This window comes from Montipora capricornis, chromosome 8, assembly GCF_036669925.1.
Source record: "Montipora capricornis isolate CH-2021 chromosome 8, ASM3666992v2, whole genome shotgun sequence".
In the NCBI taxonomy this organism is placed as follows: domain Eukaryota; kingdom Metazoa; phylum Cnidaria; class Anthozoa; order Scleractinia; family Acroporidae; genus Montipora; species Montipora capricornis.
Genome location: NC_090890.1, coordinates 20,682,323 through 20,697,322, shown reverse-complemented (window position 1 = coordinate 20,697,322; position 15,000 = coordinate 20,682,323). Strand labels below are relative to the sequence as shown.

Genomic DNA, 15,000 nt, shown 5'->3' with positions numbered 1-15,000 from the left:
GTAGAGCGGCGGTGAACTAATCCGAAGGTCGTGGGTTCAAATCCCACCATGGTCAGAGTTTTTCTCTGTCCGTTTGTGTGCCCAATTCCAATACTAGGGTTGATCTCTGATGGAATAATTGGGCATAAAACGTCACAGTAGTGTTAGGCCTCACTCGAACTTGGAATCATTAACCACAAAATGCTACTGAAGGACAACAGCTAATGATTATGAAAAAAGTAGGCTTGTCGAATATTTCTTTGTCGCATGTTCAAGGTTGTTGTCTTGTTTACATTTGCTCTGGCTGATTTTTGCCGCCTAGTTTGATTGAGTAGAAAATCTATAAGTATTAAGTGACTTGAGTTTCTGTCGCACTTATGGCCTACATGGCCAACTACCTATTGAACCACAAGACCGTTTACCAGTGTTCATCTTACATTTGAATTTCTCGAAGCAGAAAGGTCACACAACATTGAGAAAGTGATCGGGGATCGAAGAGCTTGGTAAGGTCGAACACGTTTGTTGACTATTGTACGTCATAACATGTGGCTTTGACTAAAAGTGGGACGGGGACGTGGGACTGGGACGTGGGACTTGGGACGTGGGGACTGGGGGACGTGGGGACGTGGGTACGTGGGGACTCGGGGAGGTGGGGACTCGGGGACGCATGTTTACCATTTGTTTAACTTTCCATCATATTTCACAAAATCTTCGTCTGTTGATCGTAACTGCGTTGTACCCCGGTTTAAGTTCCTCGTTTGTATGATGTGAAACAGAGGTCTAGTAAATATATATAGTATAGTTTATTACTCGTCTTCATAAAAAGGTGACTGTCATTATACTACTATCAAGTTACATAGTGGAGTAATTTAGGTAAAACGAAGGGACAATTTTTTTTTTTTGCACATAGTCCCCATTTGACATAGGCAACATGAACGAAACGTTGGTATAACCATTTCACAGATCATTTTACAATTCCCTAAGTATATCGAGGCTTGAACATTTAAAAGTACTTCCACTTTCTGCATCCTAACCTTTTTATTTTAAATTATGCATTTCACTCGTAGTTGCCTGTCACCCGTGTCACATTTCTTGACTGAAGACGTCATAACGCTTGTTTTTGAGATTGGGGGAACGTTTACCCTAAAAAATTCCGACAAAGTTTTGCTTGAAACTGCTTAAAGCTACCATTAACGTATAATTATACCTATCAATGTGATATCGTTCATTTTTATTGTGACCTCTATGTGATTTGACCTTTTTTTTTCTTTTAATTGCCATTAAGATGGGCATATGATTAAAAGGCAGAGTGATAAAGCCTCGGTAGGAGTACTACAGCAAGGTATCTTGATATAAGATGACTTTTCCATCCTCTTTTCCGATAAAATATTTCAATTGTTTTTAGCCGTTAAAAATCACGTGACACATTTCAGATGAAAGAGGGAGTAGAAAGCAAAGTATGCAGATTTCAAGTTAACGTCGATTGGATAAATGTTTCCTCGTAAAACAAAAATATGCCAACTTATTCGCTTGGTCAAGCCTTAACACACAGAAGCGTTATTTAGCTTCTGGCCCGGGGACGGTACTTTAGGAATTTCTGGGTGGGGGATGTGCCGCTAGGACCTTGGAACCCTTAGCCTAAACCAGAGCTAGTTCAGGTGAATTTTGCTACCCCGTACCAGAGTAAACTCCCCAAACCCTCCCTATCCTAGAGTAACTGTTTTTCAGAAACTACTGAGGTCACTAGCACAGTCTAGCCAAAGCACAACATCAACGGTGACAACGCGAATCAAAGGTAACAAATTGAACAAGCGCCAGGAAAGATGCAGTCACAATGCCGCCAACGAGGACATTGGCACGGTATTTAAACTTCAGTTACAGAGGAGTCATAAGGCTCAAGTTTCTGAGCAACAACAACAAAAAACGCTGAAATTTCAGCTGCAGTGTCAGCAATGGGCCATTAGGTCTTCTGCTTTGTTTCACATTCGAGCTCTGTGACGGGTGGCGAGAATGACTTTTCGAGAATCCAATTTTTGAATTTCGCTGTGTATTTAGCTGGTACTTGAAAAGCAAAATAACACAAGCAATTCAACTTTCTTGGCGATGTTGTCCCATTTCTGAATGTGTCGCCGCGTCCCCACATCCCCAAGTTCACACGTCCCCGAGTACCCGAGTCTCCACGTCCCCACGTCCCCACGTCCCCACGTCCCCGAGTCCCCACGTCCCCACGTCCCCACGTCCCCGAGTCCCCGAGTCCCCGCGTCCCCACGTCCCCGAGTCCCCGAGTCCCCGCGTCCCCACGTCCCCACGTCCCCACGTCCCTACGTCCCAAGTCCCACGTCCCCGTCCTACTTTTAGAGCGTTTGCCATAGTCACAGCCATAACATGTCATATCCAAGATGGCGCTCTCCAAGTCACGAAAGAGGCAACTTCAAAGTGCTCTTGTCACATTTTAACACGGAACTGGACAAAACGGGAATTATTTTCGAATTCCTGGGGAAAAGTTTTCGTAATTTATAGAAACTTTTTCTAGACCGTACTTTCCCTTTAAGGACGGTGCCTTCTAATTCCGAGGTTATTTTTCCCCGGTTTATGATTGTGCAGGAAATGTAGATCTTAATAACTGTTATTATAATCCAAAAAGAAAATTGGGTAACCACGCATTTTTCAAAGATAATTGATGAATAATATTTGTAAAAGCTTTGTAAAAGCTTTGTAAAAGCAATGTATGTCGTTCTTTCCCAAAGTGAAGCTTAATTATCTCTCAAAAATGCATGGTTACCCCCTATTTTCTTTTTGGATATTTTAAGAGTACTTACTAAGATCTACTTTCTCCGGAGAGTTTTAAACTGCGCAAAAATATCCCTGTCTTGGTAAGCATCACCGATAGGAAACCCGAGTATCTCGAGATGCGCAGAATGTATGCGCAATAACAATAGTAGGCACCGTCCTTAACTGGTTTGAGATAACCAGGCGGTGGTTGATCAATTCGGTAAAAGGAATTTAGTATGATTTCAGGCTAAAGAAGTGATTCCATTGAGGGGACGTGTGTTAGGGAATTTATAATAAGGGGGAAGGTTTAATTACCGCAACTGTATTAGACAAATTTTGCTTGCATGATCTCTAAAACAGAAAAACTTAAAAAAGAACCACAGGTTTGTACCTCTCCGTCGCATTTGTAAGCATAGAATCTGTCCGACGGTAATCACGTGGAGGTGGATCTTTGCCATTATCATCACCAAAATCTGGACCACTCCCACTTCCAAACTCAAATCCCTCATCACTTCCACTACTTATACCAGCTGTGGTTTGCATACTTCCACTATCATGTACATAATATTCTGAGTTGTACCTCTGCAAATATAAAATCCTAACCTTGATATTTCTCTTTACAGCAAAGATCCCAAAAATGTGACAACTTTAATAATTAATTCACATTCTTTCAATATTTTTTATTAATTTATCAGCTTTATTGGACACATCAGAAAAAGTAATGCAATATTTCAGTTTAGGGAAACAAAATAGAGCTGCAAAAAATGAACCATTATTAACTGATTTGATGTATTATTTTCATATTTCCCACAGAAAGGAAACAGCATACTCTTTCTATAGTACAAGTATGTACCTGGACACAGTTGAACAACAATAATAATTATTTTTATTGTTGTTCAACTGTATCCAGCTGCTTGGGTTTTGAAATCAGCATAAATATTATACTCAGGCAAAATGCAAAATGTCACTGCAGCATTAATCTAGACAGACAAATCTTTGAAGAGGTAAAAGAGCACCCTACAGAATGACAGAAATGTGGTCACAGATAAAAAGATAAATTACTTTCTCAGTTTAAGGAAGCTCGAAAGGATTTTCCGCTCTTAATAGTTGTGTGTCCAATGGAAAAAGATTACTCCAATCCTTACAAAAGGGCTACAGCTTCATACCTGTGTTATACTATTGTGAGGCACTGTTTTAAAGGGTATGTGTTTTCTGGGTCCCAACTGCTGCTATGGTAATGGTACAGTGCTGCTCAAAGACCCTCTAAAACTTGCTGTTTGAAAAGTATCTCGAAAACCAATTCAGTGAGCTGTATTTTGCTTTTTAGATTATGAAACCATATCATAATTCTCTGACCCAGTACATGATGTGAGAAAGAACTATAAACTGAAGTAGAATTTGAAATATTTATGAAAAAGTTGAAAGATAAAAAAATTCCACTGGACATTTTTTTTAAAATTCACTTTAAGAATGCAAAATAATGCTTCTCACTTGTTTCCAAACAAATCAGGGGAGGATGCTGGACGAACTTTTGAGATAAACCTGACAAAATCTAACAAACTCTATTCCTGGTTGTGTTAATCTTGATTCATTATCCTCTGGAGCAGCTCAGGTGGCATGTGTGGCATTAAGCCGGAGCCTCGGCTGAACACCTGTTCTGAGCCTCCTAAAGGATAAGGATATGGCATCTTTTGTAATAAGTTAAACTAAGTAATTTTCAATAAACGTGAAACTTAAGGATATGCCATCACAACGATAGCAAATTTTATTTTCTAGTACACTGTCAGTATAATAAAACAGGTGTTTCTACAATGACATACAGTGTGTGTATGTATACATAATTATTGGAAATGTGCTAACCTTGACGGATGTTCCTTGGCTTGATTTTGGAAAGCAGTAGCAGCTTGATTTTGGTGTTTGGGTGCTTTGCTCATTGTGATTTTTTTAACTCACCAGCTGGGGCCTGTTTCTCGAAAGTCCCGGTAATTAGCGGGCCCGTTAACTTACCGGGACTGTTACCGGGAAACTTTATCGGGACCGAAAGAGTGTTTCTCGAAGCACCCGTACCTTTCCCGGTACTTATCGGGGCCGATAAAATAACCGGGAGTTACCAGGCTCTTGCGTTCACTTCACGCTCGTCATGAAGGAGAATGACGTAGAGCTTGTGGCATCCAGTTTCCCAACCGAGCGCTGTGATGTAAACAAAGGTGGCCCTTTACACCTTCTAGCAGTGAAGGCGACTTTTTAAACCTCATTGGCGGGAGAAATTTTGCAAAGGGTGTTTAGATGGCAGGATTTTTTTTTATTCACGCTTTTTGTAAGCAACACTTTTAGTTTGCTGGGAAGCAACGCTCTTTTGGAGTAATAAAAGCTCAGAAAATGTTACAACGAGGTACCGGTTAAGCCAAATTCTCGATCTCGAAGGCTTCGATTCAATACAAGTAGTAGATTGCAGCGTACAGCTAACCAGTGGAAGGAGGTATGTCTTTGAGTCATCGTTTAGCATTATCAGATGTTTTGAATTCTCTTCAAGAACATCTGTTTTCAATTTTATCTCGACAGGTACGTCGGGTGGAATTCCGTCTTACCTCAGGTTCACTGCATTTATTTCGATTTTCATTGGCATATATATGCGAACACTCTCAAGATACACTATTTGAAAAAAAATCACGTTTATTTAATGAAACCAAAATAATATTCTTAATTCTATTGTTATTTATCATAAGGGTATAGTAGATTTTAAAAGACATTGCTAAAAGGGATCAATTAGTACGTAATCACTTATTAGTTTATGGGATAATTCTATCCTTGATTTATTGTGACTCCTTCGAGTCAAAGATACTTGGTGAACCCCTAGCTGGAAGTAAGATAATTATTTTGTTAAATTTGTGGCACCTTTATTAAGGGGGTGGCACTTAACTACAGAAGGACAATGGTTGCTAAGGAACCTGTTTAGTCAAAGAGCTCTACAAAAAGGTTGCATGGATGGTTCTTTGAAGTAATTCTTTCAATGGAAATCTGACATCACTTCAATAAAGGTGTATGCGCAACTAGTCCCAGTCCTCGGTCTCGAAAAGAACAAAAAGACGAGGCGGTTTTTTCATCGGATGGGTACCGTCCCATCAATATTTGTAAACTGTAGCTTGGAATTTCTATTTGGGCAAAAAATGGAACTGATATTTTGAAAAGTGCTTCAGAGGAGGGCCGTAAATCCATGCTACACTGATTTTGTGTTAGATTGTTCTTGTACTGTTGCATTAAAAATTTGTGAAAAACATAGTTAACTCGCTGAGTTTTAGGCATTTTCTGTTTTGGCCATGTGATTTACCAAATATGGTTGTCAGTCGAATCAGTAGAAGAAATGTTAAATAGAACACACTTGGCAAAAAGTGGTAACTGCAGAGTTAAAGAGACTCAAGAAATGATTATTTGAAGGGGTCCATAGCAACAGTTTGGTAGTTAAGAGCCACCCCCCTTAAACCTGATTGTTTTCATGCGGCAATAATGACTTTAATGCTGAATTAAATGTGTCGTCAGTATTTCAAACTGTGATAGCATCTTATAAGCTACCAGCACACAAGGGGCCGTTACACGTCTCAACCCTTATGGGTTTCTGATAATACTCAGTCATCCTAAAATCACATTTGATGAACAGGGTTTTGTTAAGCCATGATGAGTCCAGGTGATCTGGTGGTAAATTTGCAGTCTTAAGAAAAGATTGATTTTGTTGTACTCATTTTCATGTCTTTGAGACAGATGTCCGGTTGATCATAAACAAGACTGGCTAGATTCTAGAATACCTGTCTACTTAATTTGTGTAGGAATAGCGTCTGTTATTATATGCCTAGTACTTCAAAGGGCACTACTGCAAGAATACTATAGTGGCCAGGTACCCTATTCTAGAATCACTTTGTGTTACATTATATTTATATAACACTCGACCAATGGAAATGAAGCAATTGAATGATTAATTTTATTAGTATTATTTTTATGAATGCTCCATGTCTTGGGCAATTTTATTGTCAAGTTTTGGCTTTTGTTTGTTTTTTTGTTGTTACTTTTAACATAGATGCAAAACTATTTTGCTTGTATGTATCAGGGGGGTTTCATTTATTAGCTCATAGGAAGGGGGGGTGGTTGGCAAAATTACTTGGAAAGTCCTTCAAACATTTTCCAACCCCCCTCTATAGTAATGGCAACAATCACATAACCCCAATCTTTATCCAGCATTATATCTCAACCCCCCTCTTTCTCTCCCTCATACATACGGGAGCCACCCAACTTATACATGAAAGCAGAACAGCTCAGACAGTTCATCCAATGCATTCATGTGTTATGAGCATTAACGCTTATATTCAACATTTTCAACTCTAATCATCTATATCCTTAGAAGCAACAATTCAGCAGGAGGCGTAGCAGGGTTTTTCCGTTTTAATAGGTACCCACAGGAAGGTGCAGTGAAACAAGGGCTTTCTGCATGAGCCTCTAGGGAGGATCTGGAGGCATGCTCCCCAGAAAATTTTTATTATTAGGGCCTCAGAAATGCCATTTCCCATGTTTTCCAGGGGTAAGTTTCATAAATCAAAGCATGAAAAAAAATGCTAACTATTCACTCGCAGTAACTTTGTTGTTCATTTGTCAACCTTTGGAACTACTGATATAAGTGTTTAGTAGACGAGTGCATTATCCACGGTAAATGTGACTACAGGAAAAGGGAGAGACCTCTCCCTTTACAATGGAAATATCAAATAAATAAATAAAATAAAATGTTTATTTTTGGGTTTTTGGAGGTACGCATGTGGGTATGTGCGTGTATGGTCGCTACGCCCCTGTTCAGCTTGCATACCATCACAAAAAGTAAAATATATGGCATCCCTCACTTTTAAAACTTCATAGGAAGGGCGGTGCATTTCCATGTCCAGACCATTGGGAGTTAATCATTACAGGTATTTCCCAATACAGGCATTTCCCTGTTCCCAGGAACAGTTTTCCAATGGCCAGGAAAATGGGTGTAATATTATAAATCTTTTCTAATAGGTACATTCAGCTTTGAAGTCAGCGAAATGAAGTGGAAAAGCCAACATTTCAATCAACCCCCCTCAAAAGGCTGCTCAATATATGACAACCCCCTGAATACTTTTCCAAAATAACATTACCCCCCCCCCCCCCCCCCCCACCCCTGATGTGCCTAATAAATGAAAGCCCCCTTACTATTTCCCTTTTTTGCGGTGTCATTTAAAATGAACTCACCTGATGACTGTTGAGGGGCTTTTGGACAAAGTGACCCAATAAAATTAATGTTACTGTTAGAGTGCACCTCACTCCAAGTGTTTTTCACTGCAAAGTTGAATCTTTCCATCTATGGCAAATACATTTTTCCATGTTCTCCTTGAAAATTGGTTTCAATGCACAGTAAATTTAACAAAACTCTCTCCATGTTTTGTCACTTTCAAGGCCTAGCTAGCAAGAAGCAATAATCAAGTCTTTAACCGAGGTGATCCCTACCAAACTGCTCTGCATTGCAAAAAAGTTCAAAACAGTTTGTTCCGTTATAGTTTAAATTAACTCATGCCTCTTATTAGCTTTGCAAATATCTCTCTGGTGTTGAGATTTATCTTAAACAAAAGAAAATATTTGAGTTAAGTTGGGCCTAAGTTATGTAGAAGCTATTGAGTAATGGAGGCGAGGCAGAAATTTGCTGCTTTGCACTGCCCACCAGAGTAATTAAGGAGGGAAATCTTGTCTTCCTTAGGCCAAAGGCCCTCTCAGTGGTGTTCTTCATTTTTGTATGGGCCTTCTGGTACCTGTAGGGATTGATTGCATACCCACAGTCTCCCATTCCCGCCTCCTCCACCCTCCAATAGTTGAATCATGTACAGAGCCATGCCATATGCAAACAAAATTTGTAGATGGCAGGTGAGCATTGCACACTCTCATCAAATTAATAGCATGAAAACCCTTGTGGCAAACAGAGAGATGTTCATCACTGTCTGGGTGCCAGATAGGAATGAGAGAGCTATCAATTGCTCCAATCACTGTGGGAAAGCCAGCTATAGGGTAAAGTACGGTCACAATTGCCTGAAAGATTTATAAACATGAATTTATTGTCACACTTGAACACCACCAAAACAAAACAGAGACAAAGCGGACCGCCGTGGAAACAACGTACGCAAAGAAGTTCATTGTTTGATGAGCATTAATTGATAGGTTTTGTCGAGTTTGAGTCCATGGCCATATAATAATTCCTTTTTTTCTCGAACACAAGCATGTTTTATTCTTACACAAGGAGACAATTTCCTCTTTGCTGTTTCAGACAAACATGCAGCATGGGTGTGCTCAATATCACGTGATGGTCGATCGCTTTTCCTTTCCAAATTTTCCCTGCCAGTAGTTTGCATCCATTTATTTATTTATTTGTATGTTTTTTTTTTCTAACAACATGTCATTTGTTTTTTGCTGGAAATGCTGCAGCTAGTTGTTCCCTATTAAGACTCTGGGTGCTGCGAATTTAGATGTGAAAAAAAGTAGACACACGCCAACACAAGGCTTGCTTTATTGCCGATTCCATCGAAGTTTAATATATTAACATCTGTAGTTTTACGGCACCGAAAGTAGGTGGGTACGTCTTGACTATTAGCCTGTATTGGTTAGCCTGAGTCTCCGCGAATTGCTGTCTCTCTAGATCTTCTTTACAATACACCGTTCAATCAGCCAATTTAATCTTCCTGTTGACAACCTATGCCTCTCAACGACTTCTGTATCGGTCATATGATTCAGTACAGGCCTCCATTCGTATGTTCTTGGCCGACAAACTGCGTAACAAAAGTCCGTCTTCGGCAGCCATTTTGTTTTGTTGCAGAAAAATGATGTTACCCGTAAACTTTAACGGGAGAGTAACGGCCAACGGGAGCTCCAAAGCTCCCGTAAGTTACCGGGCAAGTTATCGGGAAAAATAACGGGATCGAAATTAACGGGAGATTCGAAGAGATTCGAGAAACACTCGAAAACTTATCGGGTAATTACCGGGTGACTTACCGGGCACGGTAAGTTACCGGGTCTTTCGAGAAACAGGCCCCAGCTGGACAAGACATCACCGAGAATGGTGGAATTGGCTTAATTGGTACATTTTCAAAGGGAATTCGATAACCTTTTTCCTTGTCACTGTGACAAGCAGTTTATGCATCCCCTTGCCTCCTTATCAAAGGAGAAAGGGGATGTGTCCTTTTCAACAAGTGGTTTGCTGAAACGTCAAATGACCACCTTTTTTCCAGATTGATTCCACCCTTTTGTGACAAGTGTCGCACAATGCACGAGAAAGACCATCATCTGCCTGGACTCAAAAATTCACCATAAAGGTTTCGCTTCTCTGTTTGTTAACAAAAACGTAACAACGCACTCTACAACAGTCGCCAACTGTTTTTTTCGGGTGGCTCATCATGAACAATATCGTGAAGCGGAACACGCGCTCGATAGCGTTGAATTTGGCGCGCATTGAAATAAAGTCATGCTGCGTGTGGCCTGTGCGATCACGAATTTCTCCGAGATTAGCAAACTTTCTGCCACCGCGATTCATGTAAGAAATCTAGAAATACCTCGACCAGGTAAAGGGGTCAGAATAAAAATAATTGTCAGATCAAAATTTATGACTGCTATTTTAGGTGAATCGGGGAGGACATCTTTAAACAAATCCCGCACACTTGGAAATACGCTGCTGTAACGAGACTTGCGAAAGGTCCAGCGTATTTCTCCGCCGATATTCCGAACGATTTCCTACATGTCCAATATACATGAACTGAGTCGGGTCGTCAATTGCTGTTGACGGCCCGACTCACCGGATGTCGGGTCGTGAAGTTTAAAAAGGAAGTAAGCTTTACTGCCGGAAGTCGAACTGCCTGAGGCAACTTCAAATATCTCGACGGATCGTGACGATCCGATCAGGTCGTGACGACCCGTCATTTGAAAAGTCGACCCGACTTTTGGAAGTGTCAGGTGGTGAGAGAAAGAAAAACTTCGATGAACAAAGGAGGCTGTGCTGCTCAAAAATGTTGTATGCTTCGTTCTCAAAGAGTAGCGACTAAAATATTGATATACGCATAGAAAACTATAAAAATCGACCAGAATAGCATTCACAAATGTTGCGAATATGTGTCCTTGATACCCTGACAACATGCTGTTCAGAAACAGCAATAATGACTAACTGTAATAGCGCCCCGAAATGTTGAATGCTTCGTTCTTAAAGCGTCGCGAAATCGCCGGACACTTCCTTAAAACATATAGTGACTAAAATATCGATATACGCATAGAAAATTATAAACATCGACCACAACAGCAATCACAAATGTTGCGAATGTGTCCATAATACCCTGACAACATGCTGTTCAGAAACAGAAATAATGACTGACTGTAATAGCGCTCCGAAATGTTGAATGCCTCGTTCTTAAAGCGAACTTCGATGAACAAAGGAGGCTGTGCTGCTCAAAAATGTCGTATGCTTCGTTCTCAAAGAGTAGCGACTGAAATATGGTATAGGCATAGAAAACTATAAAATTCGTCCGGAATAGCATTCACAAATGTTGCGAATGTGTCCTTAATATCCTTATACCATGTTGTTCAGAAACAGCAATAATGACTGACTGTAATAACGCTCCGAAATGTTGAATGCTTCGTTCTTAAAGCGTCGCGAAATCGCCGTACACAGTTCCTCCAAACATCCAAGCGTAGCAAAAATCGCAGCAAGCTTCCTAAAAGCATCAAAAAATGGTGAATGGTTCGTTCGTTCGTTCGTTCGTTGGTAGCGAAATTAATACCCAGACAACATGATGTTCAGAAACAGGGATAATGATTGACTGTAATATCGCTCCGAAATGTTGAATGCTTGGTTCTTATGCACTAGTCAGTGGAAAGCCCCGCACCCCCATACCCGGGGAATACCGGGGCATTAGACCAGGCCTGCCTTCTAAATGAAGCAAATTCCCCGCTATGCGGGGCAGTTTTGTACGTCAAAACCAAACTTTTCTCCCCTGCACCCGGGACAATACAGTACTTCCAAAACTATAAAGCAATGTTGACCAAAATCAATATACTTCAAGAATTTTACCTCAAATTCAACTTTGACAAACATGAAAATCAACAATGCAGTCCATTTCTCATAAAGCGTAAATAAATCTACCTTAAGTTACAGATTTGGCATTCCAAACTTTACAATCTCTCCAAAAACAGTAATATTAATCACTGGGTTTAGCACAGCCCTGTAAATGGCAATAAAAAATACCAAAACCATTAAAAATAACAACAACGTAAGTCCAAACATGCATTTGACGAGCAACTTAATCTGACAATATTCCAGTTATTTCCTTTCTTTGCACGAGCATACCCATTCTAAAGTACACTCGACCGACTACAACGGTTCACTATCACAACAATTCTCAAAGAGCTACACAAATTTCACTAACGAAATGGCTTATTACCAAAATTTTATGGCCTCATAATCCAGCTACATTTTGCAAATAACCAAGAGATTACCAAGGTAAGAGAGTAAATCCCCTATATGGAGCGTTTTCAGTCACGTGACCAGCAGCCATATTGGATTACTGAACAAAAGAAAGGCGTGAGATTTTTACTGGAATGCCTATGGCAAACCCAGTCGAGGTCTGCATTTTGTTTGTTTGTTTTCTTTTTTTTTTTTTTTTCTTTTTTTAGTTTTTTTTTCCGTGTCGGTAAAAGTCTTGCCTGTCACTCCCCTGGTAAGTGGTGTCTTTTTGCATAGAGCCTTCTGCGCGTATTTTCTTAGGATCGAGAGGGTAGTGGAACTGCGTAGATTTCTCTGGTGGACACAGTAGAATAATTAACTTAGCCTGCAAAGGCGTCGAAAGTCATGTAACGCGAATGGCGTTTTAGTGGATCCTTAAACAAAATATACCCTTATGGAACTCAATAATGGAAAGTCAGTTGGATAAACTAGGCAGGAATCTCAAAAGCGACGAGTACTGGACTTCGACAACAACCTATCGCCCGTCGAGACGAAATCAAAGTGAGCTGTATTTACCTGAAGTACATGGTAATTTGACACGATTGAGTTTCTTGTCTTCACGCACGCAATGAAATAGGAAGAGGTTTTCGCCTCTAAGAGCAAATATTTTGTTTGTTTCAATAAATTTTTCGCTGGAAAAGGATTCTGTGGTATTTTCTGCCTTTGCGAATTATAATATCATGTTGTGTATTGAATTTTCGAGCTGACGGTTGAAATGTGATATGGGAGAAGTTTTCTAGTATTGCTCTGAAGCTGGAAGGGTTCACAGGCAACCCAGTGTACCCTCACGGAGGGTCTAGTTATCCTAGGAGTGCTGGGATTTTTGAAGACGACACGATCATTTCCGAAGATTTCCGAAGACGTCCGAAGTCTTTCGAAGACGTTTAAATGCGTATGAACGCGAGCTCGCTCCCAGTGCTTTTCATTTCAAAAATCAGAGATCGCGAGGAAGGTATTGTCATTTATTTATTTTACACATGGTTTTCGTTCCTTACATGGGTCTGAGTTAACATATTTTTGGAAATTGTGTCAAGCAAGATGGCAACAACTCACATTTTCCAATCAGGCGTGAGAAATTGGCCCACAAGCGTTAGCCGGCGTGAGATCGAAGTTTTCAACCCGCAGGCGTGAGACTCACGCCTGAGGCGTGAGAGTTGGCAGGTGTAAAGAAAGTATTTGCATACAAACAGAGTTCAAATCCCAGAGGATTAGCTTGATACACCATCATGGTCGCCATTCCTTTGTTTTGGAACACTAACATGGCCGCCGTGACGTCATGTGAAAACGCTCTATAGGCCTTATGCCCAAGGTAATCCCTCTAAAGTTATTTTTAGACATGGTGCCCAGTTCTTCCGAGGATTTTACTCGCGCGATGCATGGACTGCCTAAGCAATTTTCTCGAAAACTACCTGACAGAAATGTTTTCTGCACTTTCAGCTGTCTTTTTGTTCGGCTGGGCCTTCGTTTGCTTTGTGCTTTTGGCTGTTCATTATTTTGCCGTTTATTTGGTTTTAGGGAATTTAATAAGCAAACCTCAACGGTAACGACAACGAGTACAATGCCTGTGTAGGCGAGGGTTATAATTCTGTTCATTTCATTGCCGTTCTTTACTAAACAACAACGTGAAATGACCACATTCTGCATCCCCGTCTAAGCCCCGCTCAAGTTCCCCGCTCCCCGATACTAATTCTGTCGAAAACCCCGCGTACCGTGGCAAAAGTGACGGTCCAAAACCGCTGAATTCCCCCGCTAATGCCCCGCATTCCCCGGGTATGGGGGTGCGGGGCTTTCCACTGACTAGTGCATTAAAGCGTAGCGAAATCGCCGTACGCTTCCTCAAAACATCCAAGTGTAGCGAAAATCTCCGCAAGCTTCCTAAAAGCATCCCAAAAATGGTGTCACATGCTTTGGCGTTTTCAGTGGCCTCACCTTTACTGGGCCAAAATTTTTTATCTAGGATTTTATTGAACAGTATTCTTTTTAATAAATGGGGCTATGGGACTTTTCCCGTAGCCATTTACTCCAATTGTTGATTGGTTCCATTTTTGCGCAGTACTAAGCTCAGGCAAGGCAGCGTTATTGGGTTTTGGGCTTATACATTATAGGGGAAAAGACGGCATAAAGGAAATATTTGCTGGCAAATAGGATTTTTATGCTTCTTCTTCCCATTGTGTAATAACTTTTTAAATAAACACATTTACACGCAAACCCCATGACTATTTCAAATTCTTCAATTTCCAACGCAAAGTGATACCATCAAAACAGTTACTGATTAAATGATATTTGAAATGGATCATATGTGAACTGCGGATATGAAATCAAGTGAAGCTATGATCCTCACAGTTATGAACGCAATTTTTCAGGCTTCTTTACGCAATTGCAAAAATATGCCTGTATCTACCGTTTAAATATACTAAAATGCGTTTAACAATGCTATGTTTAAGTGTTTTGCGCTATATTCTCGTTGGGTGCCCCTGATTTCATATATCATTTCATCATTGATTCATTCCTAACCGGAACATTGGAACCCACAAATGACCAGCTCCCAACGTCAGTGGCTTCATAGCTCAGTTGGTTAGAGCATCGCACCGGTATCGCCAGGTCACGGATTCAAACCCCGTTGAAGTCCTGAAAATTTCAGGCTTCTTTACGCAATTGCAAAAATTGCGTTCATAAATGCGAGGATCATAGCTTAACTTGAAAACAGTTTCTGTTTATTA

The 15,000-nt window shown here is 40.5% G+C and overlaps 2 long non-coding RNA genes, 1 other non-coding gene and 1 pseudogene across 3 annotated transcripts in view; 3 read left to right on the top strand and 1 right to left on the bottom strand.

Moving 5' to 3' along the window:
* Trnas-acu (transfer RNA serine (anticodon ACU)) overlaps positions 1–55 on the top strand; it is a 73-nt gene extending 18 nt beyond the window's left edge. The window contains exon 1 of the tRNA in view: positions 1–55. This exon is cut by the window's left edge and continues 18 nt beyond it. This is a non-coding gene — a tRNA (tRNA-Ser).
* LOC138059616 (uncharacterized) overlaps positions 1–4,837 on the bottom strand; it is an 8,982-nt pseudogene extending 4,145 nt beyond the window's left edge.
* LOC138060728 (uncharacterized) overlaps positions 1–15,000 on the top strand; it is a 31,452-nt gene that overhangs the window by 6,397 nt on the left and 10,055 nt on the right. The window lies entirely within an intron of this gene.
* Positions 4,954–7,518, top strand: LOC138060729 (uncharacterized). Its single transcript, XR_011134414.1, has 2 exons — positions 4,954–5,230; positions 5,314–7,518. It is a non-coding gene; the product is annotated as an uncharacterized lncRNA (long non-coding RNA).